We start from the raw sequence: 15,911 nt of genomic DNA on the forward strand, positions 1-15,911 counted from the left end.
GGAACTGCAGAGTGAGTACACTTGATGTCAGTAAAGGGAGCTTGAATTGTATGCAGAGATGGACAGAGAGCCAGTGAAGCAACCTAAGGAGAAGAGTAATGTGGGTATAATGACCCCAACAGAATATGAGGTATGCAGAAGCATTTTCAACAGATTGAATGGGAGAGAAATGGCTTAGCAGAAGAACTACAGGAAGTGCATTGCAGTAATTCAGATGAGAGGTGAAGAGAGCATGGATGAGGGTCTTGGCAGCGTACTCTGAAAGAAAAGGAAGAATTTTTAGCAATATTATAGAGAAAGAAATGACAAGTTTTAGCAATCTGTTGGATATGCCAGGAGAAGGAGAGCGACAAGTCAAAGATCACCTCTGAGGTTGAAAGCTGAAGAGACTGGAGTATAAGAATGGGGGAAGAATATAGAGAATGGGGGAAGAGGAGAGGTGGGTTTAGGAGGAAAGAAAAGGAGTTCAGTAATGACTATATTTAATTTTAGATGGTGACAAGATTGAGAGGGGACATGATAGAAACATTCAAGATACTGAAGGGAATAGACTTAGTAGATAAAGACAGGTTGTTCATCCTCTCCAAGGAAGGGAGAATGAGAGGGCACTCTCTAAAGTTGAAAGGGGATAGATATTCTGTATGAACGTAAGGAAGTTCTTCTTCACCCAGAGAGTGGTAGAAAACTGGAACGTTCTTCTGGAGTCTGTCATAGTGTAAAACACCCTCCAGGGATTCAAGACAAAGTTGGACAAGTTTCTGCTCAACTGGAAAGTATGTAGGTGAGGCTTGGCTAATTTAGAGCACTGATCTTTGACCTAGGGGCCGTCACGTACGTGGACTTCTGGGCACGATGGACCACTGGTTTGACCCAGCAGCAGAAATTCTTATGGGCCAGGAGCCAGAACCAGACCGGGTTGAGAGCACCCTGTGGCTATGACAACAATCTCCAAAGTTGACCCCAAAGGAGGCATAGTCATTTCCAGAAGCAGAGAAGAGTGAAGGAGGAGGTGACTGTGAAAAATGTAAAGATAGCACATGGTGTTAGAGGAATGAAACTTGTGCAATTGCCTTGACCCCATGGCCAGAAAGAGCCACAAGACCACTGGAAGCTGAAGGCAGCTCAACCTGGTAATGATCTTTGGGGTCCCAGCTATGTCTAACACCACTCTGGCAACAAATACAATAAAACCTGACACATTCTAATCACAAAAAATATATATAGTTGGTTTTTTTTACCTTTTGTTCTATGTTCATTTTATTTTTCCAATCAAGTTGGTCCCAGTCTCTGATTTCTGCTTCCCTCTTTCGTCTCTTAGCTCACTCACCAGGATCTCCTGTCCATTTGACATTTCTTCTCTTCCCATGTTCACCCTCCATCTCCCTTCTCTGTGTTCCTATAGTTCCTTGTCTAGTATCTCTGGTCTAGTATCATCCATCCTCACTCCTCTATCTCTAGCTTCTCTGTCCAGCATCAATGCTTTTGTCCCTATGCCTTCCTATGTACAGCATCTCCCTGAGTCCCTGCTCTCCCCAAAAAATCTAGTATCTTCTCTCTGTGTCCCCATGTTCAAAATGGTCTCTTTCTTTCCATGTTCCCACACCCATCATGACAAGTATTATCCCTCTGTGGTCATACTCCATCCCCATACAGCATACATAGAGCTTTGATTCACTGCCTTGTGTCTATCATGTCACCTGTGTTTCCTCTGAGTCCATCTTCTCCCCTCTCTGCATCGCCCACACCATCCATCCAACTTCTGATTCTCTCTCTCTTCTCTTCCTTCAGCATCCGGCTCTTTCTGCCACTGTGGGTCAATCAGTTGTCTCCCTCTTTCTTCAACCCCTTGGTCTGGCATCTTTCTCCCTTCCCTGCAGTGACATGTGGTCAGGGCCTTCAGGAGATTTACCCCACACCCATAAGGCAGATGGTGCTCAGCCAATCAAATTCAGACCAGGGGGTTCAGAGAATCCCCAGCCCAAGAGCCCTGCTTTTTTTCCCTTTTGGTTTCCTTTTTGTTTGATGCAGTTTGACTGGTTGAGCAGGCTGCCCACTGAATCCCCTGAAAGCCCTCTCCGCATGCCACTGCTTCCCTGTAAATCCTCCTATGGAACAGCACTTCTCTCCCTTCCCTCCAGTCCCGACCCTTTATACAGGCCTCCCCTATGCATTTCTATAATTTCTTTCTCTTCTCTCCAGCCATTCCTTGCAGATCTTGCCTCCAGTCACCCTGTAGGTCTAGCACCTCTCCTTGCTCCCAGTCCCCCCGCCACCAATTCAGCACCCCTCTCTCTTATCCCTAGCCCTCCTGCCCACAGATGGAGTACCTCCATTCCTTGACCAAACCTTTCCCGCAGGGTCAGCACCTCTCCCCCTTCAATTTCCATTTCTTACTTTCTATCAATTTTGAAAAGATCTTAAAACCCACTTATTTAAACAATATAATATACATTATCGATTTTCATATTATCATGTAGTTATAATATACTTTTAATCTTTTTATCTATACTATTTTAGTTTATTTTGTGGTTTTTTATTCATTATTTTTATGCTTGTATTAGTTACTTAGAATTATATTATGTATGATGTTATTATTATATTGTATGCTGAGAACCTATTGTGTAAACTGCTTTGAACTGCTGGGTAGGTGATATATAAAAATAAATTATTATTATTATTAATTATTATTCCCTTCAGCACCCAGCACCCATCTCCCCACAGGTCCAGCATTGTGTTGGTTGGCCTGACACCCATAATTCACTGAAATACCATGGAGGGGTGAGGGAGGAAAAAGGACTGAGAGATATGTAATCCTTGGTAGCTGGTGTGCACTGCCTCTGGGTGGGCTTTAGGTGAAACTGGGTGGGCCTGGGACCTTCCGTGGCTATGCTCCCGGTACATGTGTCTGTTCTTGTCTGCATTCACTATCTGTTAGCGTGTGTGTGTGTGCACAGACGTGTTCATAGGTGTCTGCACACCTCCATTGATTGATGCCTTTGCTGACAGAACAGTGACTTTACTGCTCTTCTCTAAAATCTCTGCTATCGTTCTTCCCTTTAGAAAAAAATCTCTGATTTATTGGTAAGTCCAGACTTTTGTTCTTGTTCTTCTCAACTGTTGTAAATTTCAAAACCGCTTCTTTTTAGGAGTTAGTGTGTCAGCAAAACTTGCTCTTTGTAGCAACTGTGTCTAGCTCTGTGTCTGGCGTGTGCGTGTGTGTGCATGTACGAGTGTTGCTGTGTGGATATCTGTGAGAATCTTTGTGCCTCTTCTGGTTGATCCCTTTGAAGTGACTTTGCTGCTTTTCTCTAGAATCTCACTCTCCTTCTTCCCTTGTACCTGGTTTGTTTCTTTTTTCTTGCAGAAAGCTCTTCTGAGAAACAAGAAATCCCATGGAACATAATTGCTGGTAAATCCAACTTCCTCTTGTTAGGTTTATTAGCAATTTGAGCATAGGTAAAAGACAGCAATTACCAATCATTTAGCCACCCCCTTCTCCCTGGTTTTCTATCACTTTCAGGAGTATATTGTTTCAAACATTCATCTTGGCCTCTGATTCCCCTCCTCTCTCTGGTCTATGAAACAAGGTAGAGGAAGGAGGAAGGTTCCCTCCATCTTGCCCCTCCCTCCACCGCTCGACGCCACTCCAGTCCCCCCTAGAACAAAAAAATAATCCTACCCATACTAGAAAAAAAACCTCAAAAGCAATACAACTCACTCCAAACTTTCTCACATACATACCAACCAACCCACACCTCTCAACTCCACAAAATGAAGATTTCAAAACAGGAACAGTCATCATCCTGTTACTCTTGATCCTAACAATCCGGAAAGCAAAAGTAAACTATAACTCTCCTATTCCAGTTTTAGTAACAAGTAATAGAAACCACCACCCAGCAGGGAGATACCATATAAACATGGTTGACTGCTCCTCCTGCATGCACCACAGGATTCCCCAGACCTGGGGGAGAAGACCTACAAACGCCTCCCGAAACCATCCCAGGAACAAACCAACCCCCCAAGCAAACTACCTCATCTACCCAAAAACTTCAAGTAACATTAAAGAGAATTTACATCAATAAAATGCGCATACATGAACATCAGATCCCTAGGCCCAAAACTGAGATTATAAGGGACTGGATAGAAACAGAAAAACTAGGATGCCTCTTCCTCACAGAAACATGGCTACCTCAGATGCCGACCCCAGAATAACAGAAGTGTGTCCACAAGGCTACAAAATACAAGTAGTTTGCAGAGACAAAAAATGAGGCTGAGGACTAGCCATCCTAGCCAAAAACACTCTAAATATAGCCCTACAGGACAAAGCCTCCACCCCACACATGAATCTACTCTCATGCCAACTATCGAGCCCCACACTGAAAGAAACCTTAATATGCCTACTTTGCTACATAACACCAGGAATATGGAACATAGCAAAATCAGAATTTGAAGAATTTATTCTCAGAATCTCCCTCATATCAACATATAACCTAATCCTAGGCAATCTTAACCTGCACCTAGAAGACAAATCTTCCAATCAGACAGAAAACCTCCTTGCATTCCTCAAAACCCTTTCCTACAGAATCCTGGACCCACAAACCACACACGAAAAGGGCCACCAAATCGACATAGCTGCCTTCATGTCCCAAACATCCACCACACAAGCATACACACCACAAATGGAACTTGGTCTCGCACCCTCTGGTCAGACCACTAAAGATACACCTTCAAAATCAATTGGACACGGCAAAACCAAACAAAATAACCAAAGCTTAACATACGAAACACACAACAAGATCGACCCACTTAAATTCTGGAATAAAGTAGACACCATGATCCAAGATGGCAACCCCAAGGATTTCCTAAAGCATCGGTGCACTCTAAGCACAGCCATCCTTGACGACATGACTCAACCACAAAGAAAAACCAGAATCTGCAGATGCTCAGACAAATGGTTTGACAACGAACTACTACAACTCAAACGACAATGCAGATGTCTTGAAAGAGAATGGTGAAAAGACAACCAAGAACACACAAAAACAACCTGGACAATACTGAACAAACAGTACAAACAAAAGCTAAAAGAAAAAAATATAGTAACATAGTAACATGGTAGATGACAGCAGATAAAGACCCGAATGGTCCATCCAGTCTGCCCAAACTGATTCAATTAAAATTTTTTTATTTTTTTTTCTTAATTATTTCTGGGCAAGAATCCAAAGCTTTACCCGGTACTGTGCTTGGGTTCCAACTGCCGAAATCTCTGTTAAGACTTACTCCAGCCCATCTACACCCTCCCAGCCATTGAAGCCCTCCCCTGCCTATCCTCCACCAAACGGCCATATACAGACACAGACCGTGCAAGTCTGCCCAGTAACTGGCCTAGTTCAATATTTAATATTATTTTCTGATAAAATCATACTAGTAAATAAAATCATACTACACCATTCAAATAGGCACAGCAATCCAAGACACCAAAAAACTTTTCAAACTTCTAAAGGAACTCACAGACACCAAACCCTACCTAGACACCAATACTGCACCTCCCACCACAGCAAACCAACTGACTGAATTCTTAAGAAACAAAATCTCAACAGCCAGAAACACTTTCACTGGGACCCAAACCATCTCGACAAAATCTCACTACCACCCATAGAAAAAGAGGTCTACGCAGCAGACAGAAATTGATCAGACTTCCCAAACTTACAATGGCCCAACCTAGAAATACTCTACAACAAATGCAATCATGTAGCCTGTGACCTCAACCACTGCCCCATAACTGTTAAAAGCAGCCAGCACTAAATTCCGCACCCACCTTATGCGCTGGATCAGTTACATGCTAACAGAGGGCCAGTTTCCACAAGACCTATCCGAAATCATCATAACCTCTATCCTGAAAGACTCAAAGGGAAAAACAGATCATCCATCCAATTATAGACCTATAGCCTCCATATCGCTTTACATCAAACTAATGGAAGGCCTCGTAGCAAAACTTCTCACCAAATATTTGAAAACCACAACATACTCCACCCCTCACAATAAGGCTTCAGAGGCAACTACAGCACAGAAACACTATTAGTCTCCCTCTTAGACACAGCCAAACAACACCTAAGTAAAGGCAAAAAAATGCTACTCATACAACTCGATCTCACAGCGGCATTTGACCTAGTAGATCACAGCATCCTACTACAAACACTAGAGGCAATAAAAATCCCAGGCAAAGTCTACAATTGGTTTGAAGGATTCCTCTGCTCAAGAAAATACAGAGTAAAAGCAAACAAGGAAGAGTTGGAATCCTGGAACAACCCCTGCGGAGTCCCCCAAGGCTCCCCACTATCTCCAACACTCTTCAACCTTTACATAACCACACTTGGCACATGCTTACATGAAATAGGCCTAACTTCATACAGCTATGCAGATGACATCACCATCCTTCTGCCTTTCGACCAAACCAACCCCAACACAATGAACAAACTATACACTGCACTAGAAACTGTGTCAAAATGGATGAGAGACCACAAATTAAAGCTGAATCAAGACAAAATCAATTTCTTCTAGAAAAAAACAAAACCACAACCATAACAAACCTAGAACTAGACGCCATCACATACCCCATACAACCCAGCTTAAAACTGCTGAGAATAAAGATAGACAAAGGCTGCACCATGCAACTTCAAATCAGCAAAAACGATCCAGAAGGCATTTGCAACCATGTGCAACCTAAGGCAAATCCGAAAATACTTCAACAATGAACAATTCAAACTCTTGGTACAAGTGCTAATCCTAGGACTCATGGACTACTGTAACATCCTATACCTGTCATTCCCAACCAACATGCTAAAACAATTACAAACAGTCCAAAATACAGCTCTTAGATTGATTTACTCCATGAAAAAATATGACCACATTACCACCGCCTTCCGAGATTCACACTGGCTTCCAGTACAAGCAAGCATACAATACAAATTCTACTGCACCCTATTCAAAGCCCTAAATGGAAACGGACCAAGCTATCTGAGCAACCGCCTAATAAGGAAAAATACATCCAGACCAAGGAGAATTCATGCACCCTTTACTACCCACCAATCAAAGGTATACAAAGCAAAAAAATATACGATGGACTATTAGCCACCAGAGCAGCGAAACTAGACTGCCTCCTCTCCAATCTGCTAACTATAACGCCCAACTGCAAAACATTCAGGAAAGAACTTAAAACCTTTCTATTCAAGAAATTTATCAAATGATCTATCTAAACCTGATTGACCCTCCACGCATACTACCAGGCCAACCCTTGTTGTAAACTGCCTAGAATTGAAAGGTATTGGCAGAATAGAAGACACCAATGTAATGTAATGTACAGAGCAGGAAAGAAACCGGTCTTTATTAGAGATCTACTGTATGAACACCCAGAGCATGAAAAAGCAGGAAGTAATAATGTAATCCAAAATAAAAGTTCTGCATTCAGACCTAAACAGAAGATTTAGAATCAGAAAATAATATTAAAGATTGAACTAGGCCAGTTACTGGGCAGACTTGTATGGTCTGCGTCTGTGTATGGCCGTTTGGAGGAGGATGGGCAGGGGAGGGCTTCAATGGCTGGGAGGTTGTAGATGGGCTGGAGTAAGTCTTAACAGAGATTTCGGCAGTTGGAACCCAAGCACAGTACCGGGTAAAGCTTTGGATTCTCGCCCAGAAATAGCTAAAAAGAAAAAAAAAAAAATTTAAATTGAATCAGGTTGGGCAGACTGGATGGACCATTTGGGTCTTTATCTGCCGTCATCTACTATGTTACTATGTTACTATGTTACTATGTTACCTAATCAATGTGTTCTTGAAGCAACTCCCACTTCAATACTGATCACGATAATCCATTCAGAAAGATTTTGTGTTTTTCTCTCAGATTGCCTCTGCTCAGTATTTCCTTGTCTTTTTCTCTCTTCTAGAAGGTCCTGGCCTCGCTATCAGCCAAAGGAATGTGCCAAATGGCCACCGTAGAATCCTCTCTGTACTCTTCTCTTCCATACAAGGGATCTTCTTCCATATCATCTAGCACTTGAAGCCTATTATTCTGTAGAGATGTCTCATGATTCTGCTGTCCCTTGTTTCGCTTCCTCAATAAAGTAAAAGCATTCACATTCCTGGTTCTACTTCCTTCATCTCTTGAGACATGAGTTATCACAAGTACAATTACAATATTGCACAAGTTCTGTGTGGATTACAGAGAAAAAAGCTGGTCAACCTGAATAAAACATGAATTTGTGCAGACTGCTGAACCCGTTTCCCCCTTTAACCCTGGTTTCTAGGGTAATAGAGAATGGGTGAAGTTCTTGTCTCAAATATGTAGCCACCCCCTGAGTCGGTGGAAGGGGCAGTGGGGTCATGTATCCTGCTTAGGAGATCCCAGAGTTTGAAATCACCCTCCCTCTCCAGGTGGCAAAAATGTCACACACCAGACTGGGCTTCCCAAATACTTATGTTTATTGCTTCATTGGGGAAACAGCTGTAGATATTTACAAGAGATTTAAATGAAAGGTTATAGTAGACACTGTTTAGTCAAGCAGGTAAATAAAGCCGTCCTCTCAAGATGGATGGCCTAGACTGAAACATTTTGAAAGGACTTTCTTAAGAGATTTTACTCCACAGGTGACCCTTGAGGGGAGGAATTCTGGCCTAGTGTATCATTGTAGACAATATGATGAAACCTTCTGCCCAATATACGGCGGCAGCCAAAAAAGCAAACAAAATGCTAGGAATTATTTTAAAATGTATGGTTAACAAGACTAAAGATATAATACCTCTGTATCGTTCCAGGTGGGATCATACCTCGAGTATTGCGTTCAATTCTGGTCTCCTTATCTCAAGAAAGATATAGTGACACTAGAAAAGGTTCAAAGAAGAGCAACCCAAATGATAAAGGGCATAGGCAGCGGAATGCTTTTTTGTTTGGGGCCCTGCAAGCTCCGCCTCAGACTCCGCCCCCATAATAGTACTAATTGTAATACCATTATTTCCATTCATTTTTCATATATACACACACACAATATAATCTTATTAACAATACATAATGAGTAACCACAAAATTAAACTATGCAAAAGCACACTGTATGTTTCTCAACATTCATTCCTACCAGAACACCTGGCCTTGGTCACACATGCAGAACACAGATAACCTCTATGCAAATACAGGACCAGAAACTAAAGTACTAATATATAGAAGACTCTGCATGCAGAACAACCCCCAGAGAAATAGAAACAAATGCATTTATTCCTTAACAGTGCAAAATATAGTAGTTGTAATTTTTAAAACTGACACAATTCAATCACTAAATTAAAAATAAAATCATTTCCCCTAGCTTTGTTGCCTGGTGATTTTGGTTTTCAACCCATCTTTCCCAGTCTCTGGCTGCACATCCTTCTGTCTGTGCTCTTAACTGTGTATCCTGGGCCAACTCATCCATTTGCTCTTTTTAATCTCCTTCACTTTCTGCCATACATCCATATTTGTTTCCTTCAGAGAACTCAGGGATAATGATTAAAAAAAGAAGGAAGTGAGAAAAAAATATAAATGTAACAAAAAATAAACTGACCAATAAAATGGCCAGTCTATGGAGGGTGATCAAAATTATATGTTAATTGCTCAGAGACATGAAAGTCTGTAGGGAAGGATAATCATCCCCCTTGTTGTAAGAGTTCACCTTCTAGTCATTGCAACTGCTTTAAACAATGATCACGCTCCAAGCCATGGTCAATATAATAAATTAGTGTCAAAATCCTTCTGAAACATTCAATAATAAGAACATAAGAAGTTGCCTCCACTGGGTCAGACCAGAGGTCCATCTCGCCCAGCGGTCCGCTCCCGCGGCGGCCCATCAGGTCTATGACCTGTGAAGTGGTTTCTGACCCCTTCTATGACCTACCTCTAGTTCTATCTGTACCCCTCAATCCCCTTATCCTCCAGGAACCTATCCAAACCTTCCTTGAACCCCTGTAAAGTGCTCTGGCCTATCACATCCTCTGGAAGCGCGTTCCATGTGTCCACCACCCTCTGGATAAAAAGGAACTTCCTAGCATTTGTTCTAAACCTGTCCCCTAGTGGTTGTGGGCCCCCACAGTTTGAAAAATCTGTCCTTATTCACCTTCTCAATGCCCTTTAGGATTTTGAAGGTTTCTATCATGTCCCCTCTAAGTCTCCTCTTCTCCAGGGAGAACAGCCCCAGCATTTTCAACCTGTCAGCGTATGAAAAATTTTCCATACCCCTTATCAGTTTAGTCACTCTTCTCTGGACCCCCTCAAGTACCGCCATGTCCTTCTTGAGGTACGACGACCAGTACTGGACACAGTACTCCAGGTGCGGGCGCAACATTGCGCGATACAGCGGCATGATGACTTCCTTCGTCCTGGTTGTGATACCCTTTTTGATGATGCCCAGCATTCTGTTTGCTTTCTTTGAGGCTGTCGCACACTGCGCCGAAGGTTTCAATGTTGTGTCCACCATCACCCCCAGGTCTCTTTCAAGGTTGCTCACCCCTAGCATTATTCCCCCCATTTTGTAGCTGAACATCGGGTTCTTTTTCCCTATATGCATGACCTTGCATTTCTCTACATTAAAACTCATTTGCCACTTTTTTGCCCATTCTTCCAGTCTCGTTAGGTCCCTTTGCAGGTCTTCACAGTCTTCCATGCTTCTAACCCTGCTGCAGAGTTTGGTGTCATCAGCAAATTTGATAACCTCACATTTCGTCCCCGTCTCCAGGTCGTTAATAAATATGTTGAACAGGAGAAGTCCCAGCACTGACCCCTGTGGAACTCCGCTCGTGACCCATTGCCAGTCTGAGTATTGGCCCTTTACTCCAACCCTCTATTTCCTGCCTGCCAACCAGTGTTTGATCCATCGGTAGACATCCCCTTGCACCCCGTGGCTCCACAGCTTTTTAAGTAGCTGTTCGTGAGGTACCTTGTTGAAGGCTTTTTGGAAGTCAAGGTAAATGATGTCTATGGATTCCCCCTTATCCATCTGGCTGTTTATTCCCTCAAAGAAATACAGTAAGTTCGTGAGGCAAGACCTTCCTTTGCAGAAGCCATGCTGGCTCGCCTTCAGCTGTCCATTGTTTTCTATGTGTTCGCAGATTGTGTCTTTAACCATTGCTTCCATCATTTTTCCCGGAACTGAAGTCAAGCTCACAGGCCTGTAGTTTCCCGGGTCACCCCTTGATCCTTTCTTAAAGATGGGTGTGACATTTGCTATTTTCCAGTCCTCTGGGATCTCCCCAGTTTTTACGGAGAGGTTGCAAATTTGGCAAAGTATTTCTGCTATTTCGTTTCTCAGTTCTTTTAGTATCCTTGGATGGATACCGTCTGGGCCCGGTGATTTGTCGCTCTTCAGTCTGTCTATCTGTCTGAGGACATCCTCTTTGCTTACCTCTAGTTGTACCAGCCTTTCATCATGGTCTCCGGTTATAATCTCCTCGGGCTCTGGGATGTTGGATGTGTCCTCTCTGGTGAAGACTAATGAGAAGAATTTGTTTAACCTGTCAGCTATCTCTTTTTCCTCCTTTATCTTCTCTTCTTATAAAAAATGCAACCATCACTTTTGTTAATGAGCTATAATACTGTAATACTTTCACTTATCTTATAAATAAAGTTCCAGGGGTCCCAATGTGGCTCCGTTTCGATTTCTGTCTCAGGAGACCCGAATGTGAATATTGTAGGAATCCCTCGGAGCTGTTAGTAAATGTTATATTAACTGGGTGATGTGCAAACACACCACTGCTGGGTAGCAACGTTGATTTTAATTTTTCCAACATCCATCTTTGTCAACAATATTCAGGGAAAAAGATATAAAAAATACCTCAATTATAAAAATGAAAAAATAGGGAGTGGAAAAGTTTGTGTAATCAAAAAACACTTCCCTGGATATGCAATAGTAATGATTTGACAATGCTATACATATGTAGAGATCAGCTCAGAGATATGGAGGGACTTTTACCTTGCCATCCAACCATTGCTGTATCTTCCACACTTTGAAGCATAAATAGTGCCAGTTCATGCCAAATTAATATGAAATCAGTGTGAACAAATCAAAAAATTAAAGTTGCTCAACTTAAAACTTGGTTTCTTGGTTTCAACACTTCGTGCTCCTGCTTCAGGAAACCAAACAGCTTAGAATTCAGCCGCACTCATCAGGATGTGCTGGGTGGCAATGGGTACTTGAAATCTTCAATGCAGCTTGAATGTTCAAAAAGACGCTGCCGACTACCAGCTGATTTTAAAAATCTGTGCATCAACCCTTGAGAGACATGTCAAACATGTGATGATGTTCAATCTCTACCACCTATCAACTTAAAGCCCACTCTTGTTAAAATCTCGATGCTAAAAACTGAAAAGCTGAAAAGCCAAAACCAAAATACTACAGAGACAAAATACTGAAAAGGGCCAGTCAAGGAAGTTGTAGAAAAAAATCGGACTGTAAAAGTACTTTTCATTCTGTGAGACAGCACCTCCTAGTGGCGATCTTAAGCAATGTCCTATACTGAATTCCTACAAAAAGGCTTGCCATTCAAGCTCACTGTTTAAACCAGCAGGAACTAAAGTGTGTAGTGTAAAAATCCAACGTTGCTCTTTATTCCACAAGAAGTGTGCAAGATTTCCACCCCGTGGTACTTGGGGTACTTCCAATACTGAAAAAGAGAGGGATTCAATCGGATGTTGTAAATCCATCCAATGCTGGACTAAAGGAACTGATAGAACTTGTTTCTTAATTCTGCTTAGATGTTCGGTGATTCATGAACGGATAGTTCTCGTTGTATGTCTCATATAAAGTTTTGGGCAGAGACGTTGTATTATGTAAACTACTCCATTAGTGGTGCAGTGTGGAGCTTTGTCTGCCTCAGTAACATATAGTAACATAGTAGATGACGGCAGATAAAGACTGGATGGACCATTCGGGTCTTTATCTGCTGTCATCTACTATATTACTATATGTTACTATGTTACTGAGGCAGACATAAAGCTTGTAAAGGAACACTGCTTGCAAATTTTACATTTGTCACAGGTGACAAGCAGTCTAGACCCTTCATCGTTAGATTTATATTGTGCTCTCATTAAATGATTGCACATATTACACCCCTTGGAGAAAGCTCCTGAAACACTGCATCATACTGTAACCCATTCCAATGAGATCTTATGATGTCCTTGATCTTGAATGCATTGTACGAATATGGTAAAACACATACTACAGCTAGATCCGTAGTCTTAGCTGCAGATGTAAGCAACGTGTCACATTGAGCATATAGTGCCCCTTTATATGCTTTCAGTACTATGGACTTTGGATACCCCCGAGTTAAGAATCTCACTTTCATTTCTTCTGCTTTTACTTGGAAGTCTTGGTTGGAAGAACAAATTCTACATAAAGTAGGAAATGTCCTACAGGGATGTTTTCCCGTAGGTGTCTGGGGTGATGACTATCATATTGTAAAACATTGTTGCGGTGCTTGGAGATCCCACCAGCCACAGCAAGGGTCAGCAAGTACTTCAGCACTGGAGAAATAAAACCAGAAATGCATTTCCTTTTCTTTTGAACACAATATAAAGACATCTGTTATATACATTTCACAAAGCTAACATATTTTAGTCTGGAGACTTATTTTTCTATCAAGTTGGTCCCAGTTTCTTTTTTCTGCTTTTCCGTATTCTGCAAATTCTTCTGTTGCTGTCCATTGGTTCCTCCTACCATGGTCTAGCATTTATCCCTTTCTCATCTTTTGCCCCTGCCCACCAGCCCCATGTCCAACATGTCTCCTTCTATCATCCCACTCCAGCACCATGCCACATCTCTCCCTCCATCCCTTTCACCACTATGTCCAGCATTCCTCCCTCTTGCATCTATTTCAGTCTTGTGACAACCCCAATTCCGTTTCGGGTTTTGTCCCAAAGATAGAGAGAAAATACACTATACCCCTATGCAAGAGAGCTGACTTAGTAGAAGCACAGACTACAGAACTAGCTGACTACTGCTGGGACAGAGAGTTGGCAACAGATGAGGCATGGCAGGAAAAGGACATGCGGGAAAGCTGCACACAATTTAAACCTATCCCTCAACCTTTCCAGCAGCCTGTCCCTATAAGAGCCAGAGTTGGAAAGGAACCTGCACTTAGCCAGATGGAACAAGCTAGTGTGTGGAAGGCCCTTCTTCCACCTAGGCTCAGGGGAAGCCATGGACATGCAGGAGAGTCTAGTAGGACCTGAGGCTTTTCCAATGGATATAGAAATTCAGTGAGAGATATGTGCTGTGGAAGGGGAACACAGAAGTGCCTACCATCTCTGAGCCTCCAGATAAGACAGTGTTTTGCCCTTGAAGGAGATTAGTACCTTTCTCCGTTGATATTGAACTTTAAGTTTGTGCCTGAGAGCTTTAATTTGGAGCCTAACAAATGTTTGGAGGTATTTCCCTGTTGCACAACAAAGAAAAATGGGGAGACCCAATGATCCACAGTGAAAACAATCCACCAATGAAAACAAAAACAAAAAACTGTGGATACAGATGTTCTGGAGATAATTTATTATACACTGACATATAACAACATGAAAATTCAATTTAAAAAATACAATGACAAAAAATACAGTGATCAAAATCCAATCGGACCCTACACGGTCTGTGTTATGGAGAACACGCCTTCCTCAGGGGTCCAATGGTTTGCAAACTCACATATAAGTCCCAAAAGAATATGTGACGATTGCAATTAATGCAAAATGCAGCGGTCAGACTAATTTTGGGGCTGAAGAAGTTTGATCACGTGACACCATACTACCGACAGCTGCACTGGTTTCCGATGGAGGCATGCATAAAGTTTAAGTTCGCCTGCCTCTGCTTTAAAGTACTATACGGTCTAGCCCCTAAATACATAACTGACCTTTTCTCCTTCTCAGCCAACAGGCATAAAAGAAGCTCACATTCGAACTTCGTTTCCCCCCCAGTTAGAGGATGTAAATTCAAAAAACACCATCAACACCTTCTCTCACATCAGGCAGCATTACGGGGTAAAGATCTAGAACAATTGCTTTTGCCCACCACTTGTGAGGAATTCAGGAAGCGCCTAAAAACACATCTGTTCCTGAAGTATCCAGACAGTTGACCCGTACCACTCTTTCTCTTCAATAACGGTTCTCTTGACCTAGTAACCACTTGCTTTCACCTCTAAGTTCAATCAATTGGTACCATCTTTTAATCTTTGTAAACCGCATAGAACTTTACGGTCCTGTGGTATATAAACTGTTATTATTATTATATAAAGAATTGGACTGAAAACAGTCTATTGTCTTTAAACACGTGAGCAAAAACACTGCAGACAAGCTGAAATAGCAAAAAAACGCTATAGTGGGTTCCCTGATTGGCAGAATCTTAAAAATTATTATAGTTTGCAGGTTCAATGCTTCCAGACAGTATAAATTAATTTCTGAATTCTTGAAGAAAAAACCCAAAAAATAGTCTTAGGGGCATTTGGAGCATTGAGATAAAGCAGTATATTTCTGCATCTCGATGGCCACAAACTTGGACTTGGCATCTATGAGACAAATGTGGTTTTTTTCTGTTGCATAGATCTTTTTGGACCCCTATTAGGTTACATAAGTTCGACAGTTCTAAATCTAACAGATGCTGGCACTGTCATTTAGACATTGGGACACTGGATCATCTGTTGTTCTATTGTCCTTTGATACTCAGCTTCTGGAATTTAATATGGGGACAGATTAACCTCATCCTGGAATCAATAATCCCTTTGACGTATGAGGCAATTATATGTGGAATACATTTTTTTTAAAGTTCAATCACTTTTATTAGCATTTTGTCATATAAATACAAACATAGACCTCATATTCGTAATAAGACTTTACAGAGTGTAAGAACAGGCGGTCC

General features: G+C 41.9%; 1 long non-coding RNA gene across 3 annotated transcripts in view; it reads left to right on the forward strand.

The window, feature by feature from the left end:
- LOC117354753 overlaps positions 1-8,133 on the forward strand; it is a 31,543-nt gene extending 23,410 nt beyond the window's left edge. For all 3 annotated transcript variants that reach the window (XR_004538238.1, XR_004538237.1, XR_004538236.1), the window contains 3 exons: positions 3,061-3,081; positions 3,365-3,409; positions 7,944-8,133. This is a non-coding gene — a long non-coding RNA (uncharacterized LOC117354753). The remainder of the gene's footprint in view (positions 1-3,060; positions 3,082-3,364; positions 3,410-7,943) is intronic.
- The last annotated feature ends 7,778 nt before the right edge of the window (positions 8,134-15,911 follow it).

The sequence above is a fragment of the Geotrypetes seraphini genome, chromosome 2 (assembly GCF_902459505.1).
Source record: "Geotrypetes seraphini chromosome 2, aGeoSer1.1, whole genome shotgun sequence".
NCBI lineage: Eukaryota > Metazoa > Chordata > Amphibia > Gymnophiona > Dermophiidae > Geotrypetes > Geotrypetes seraphini.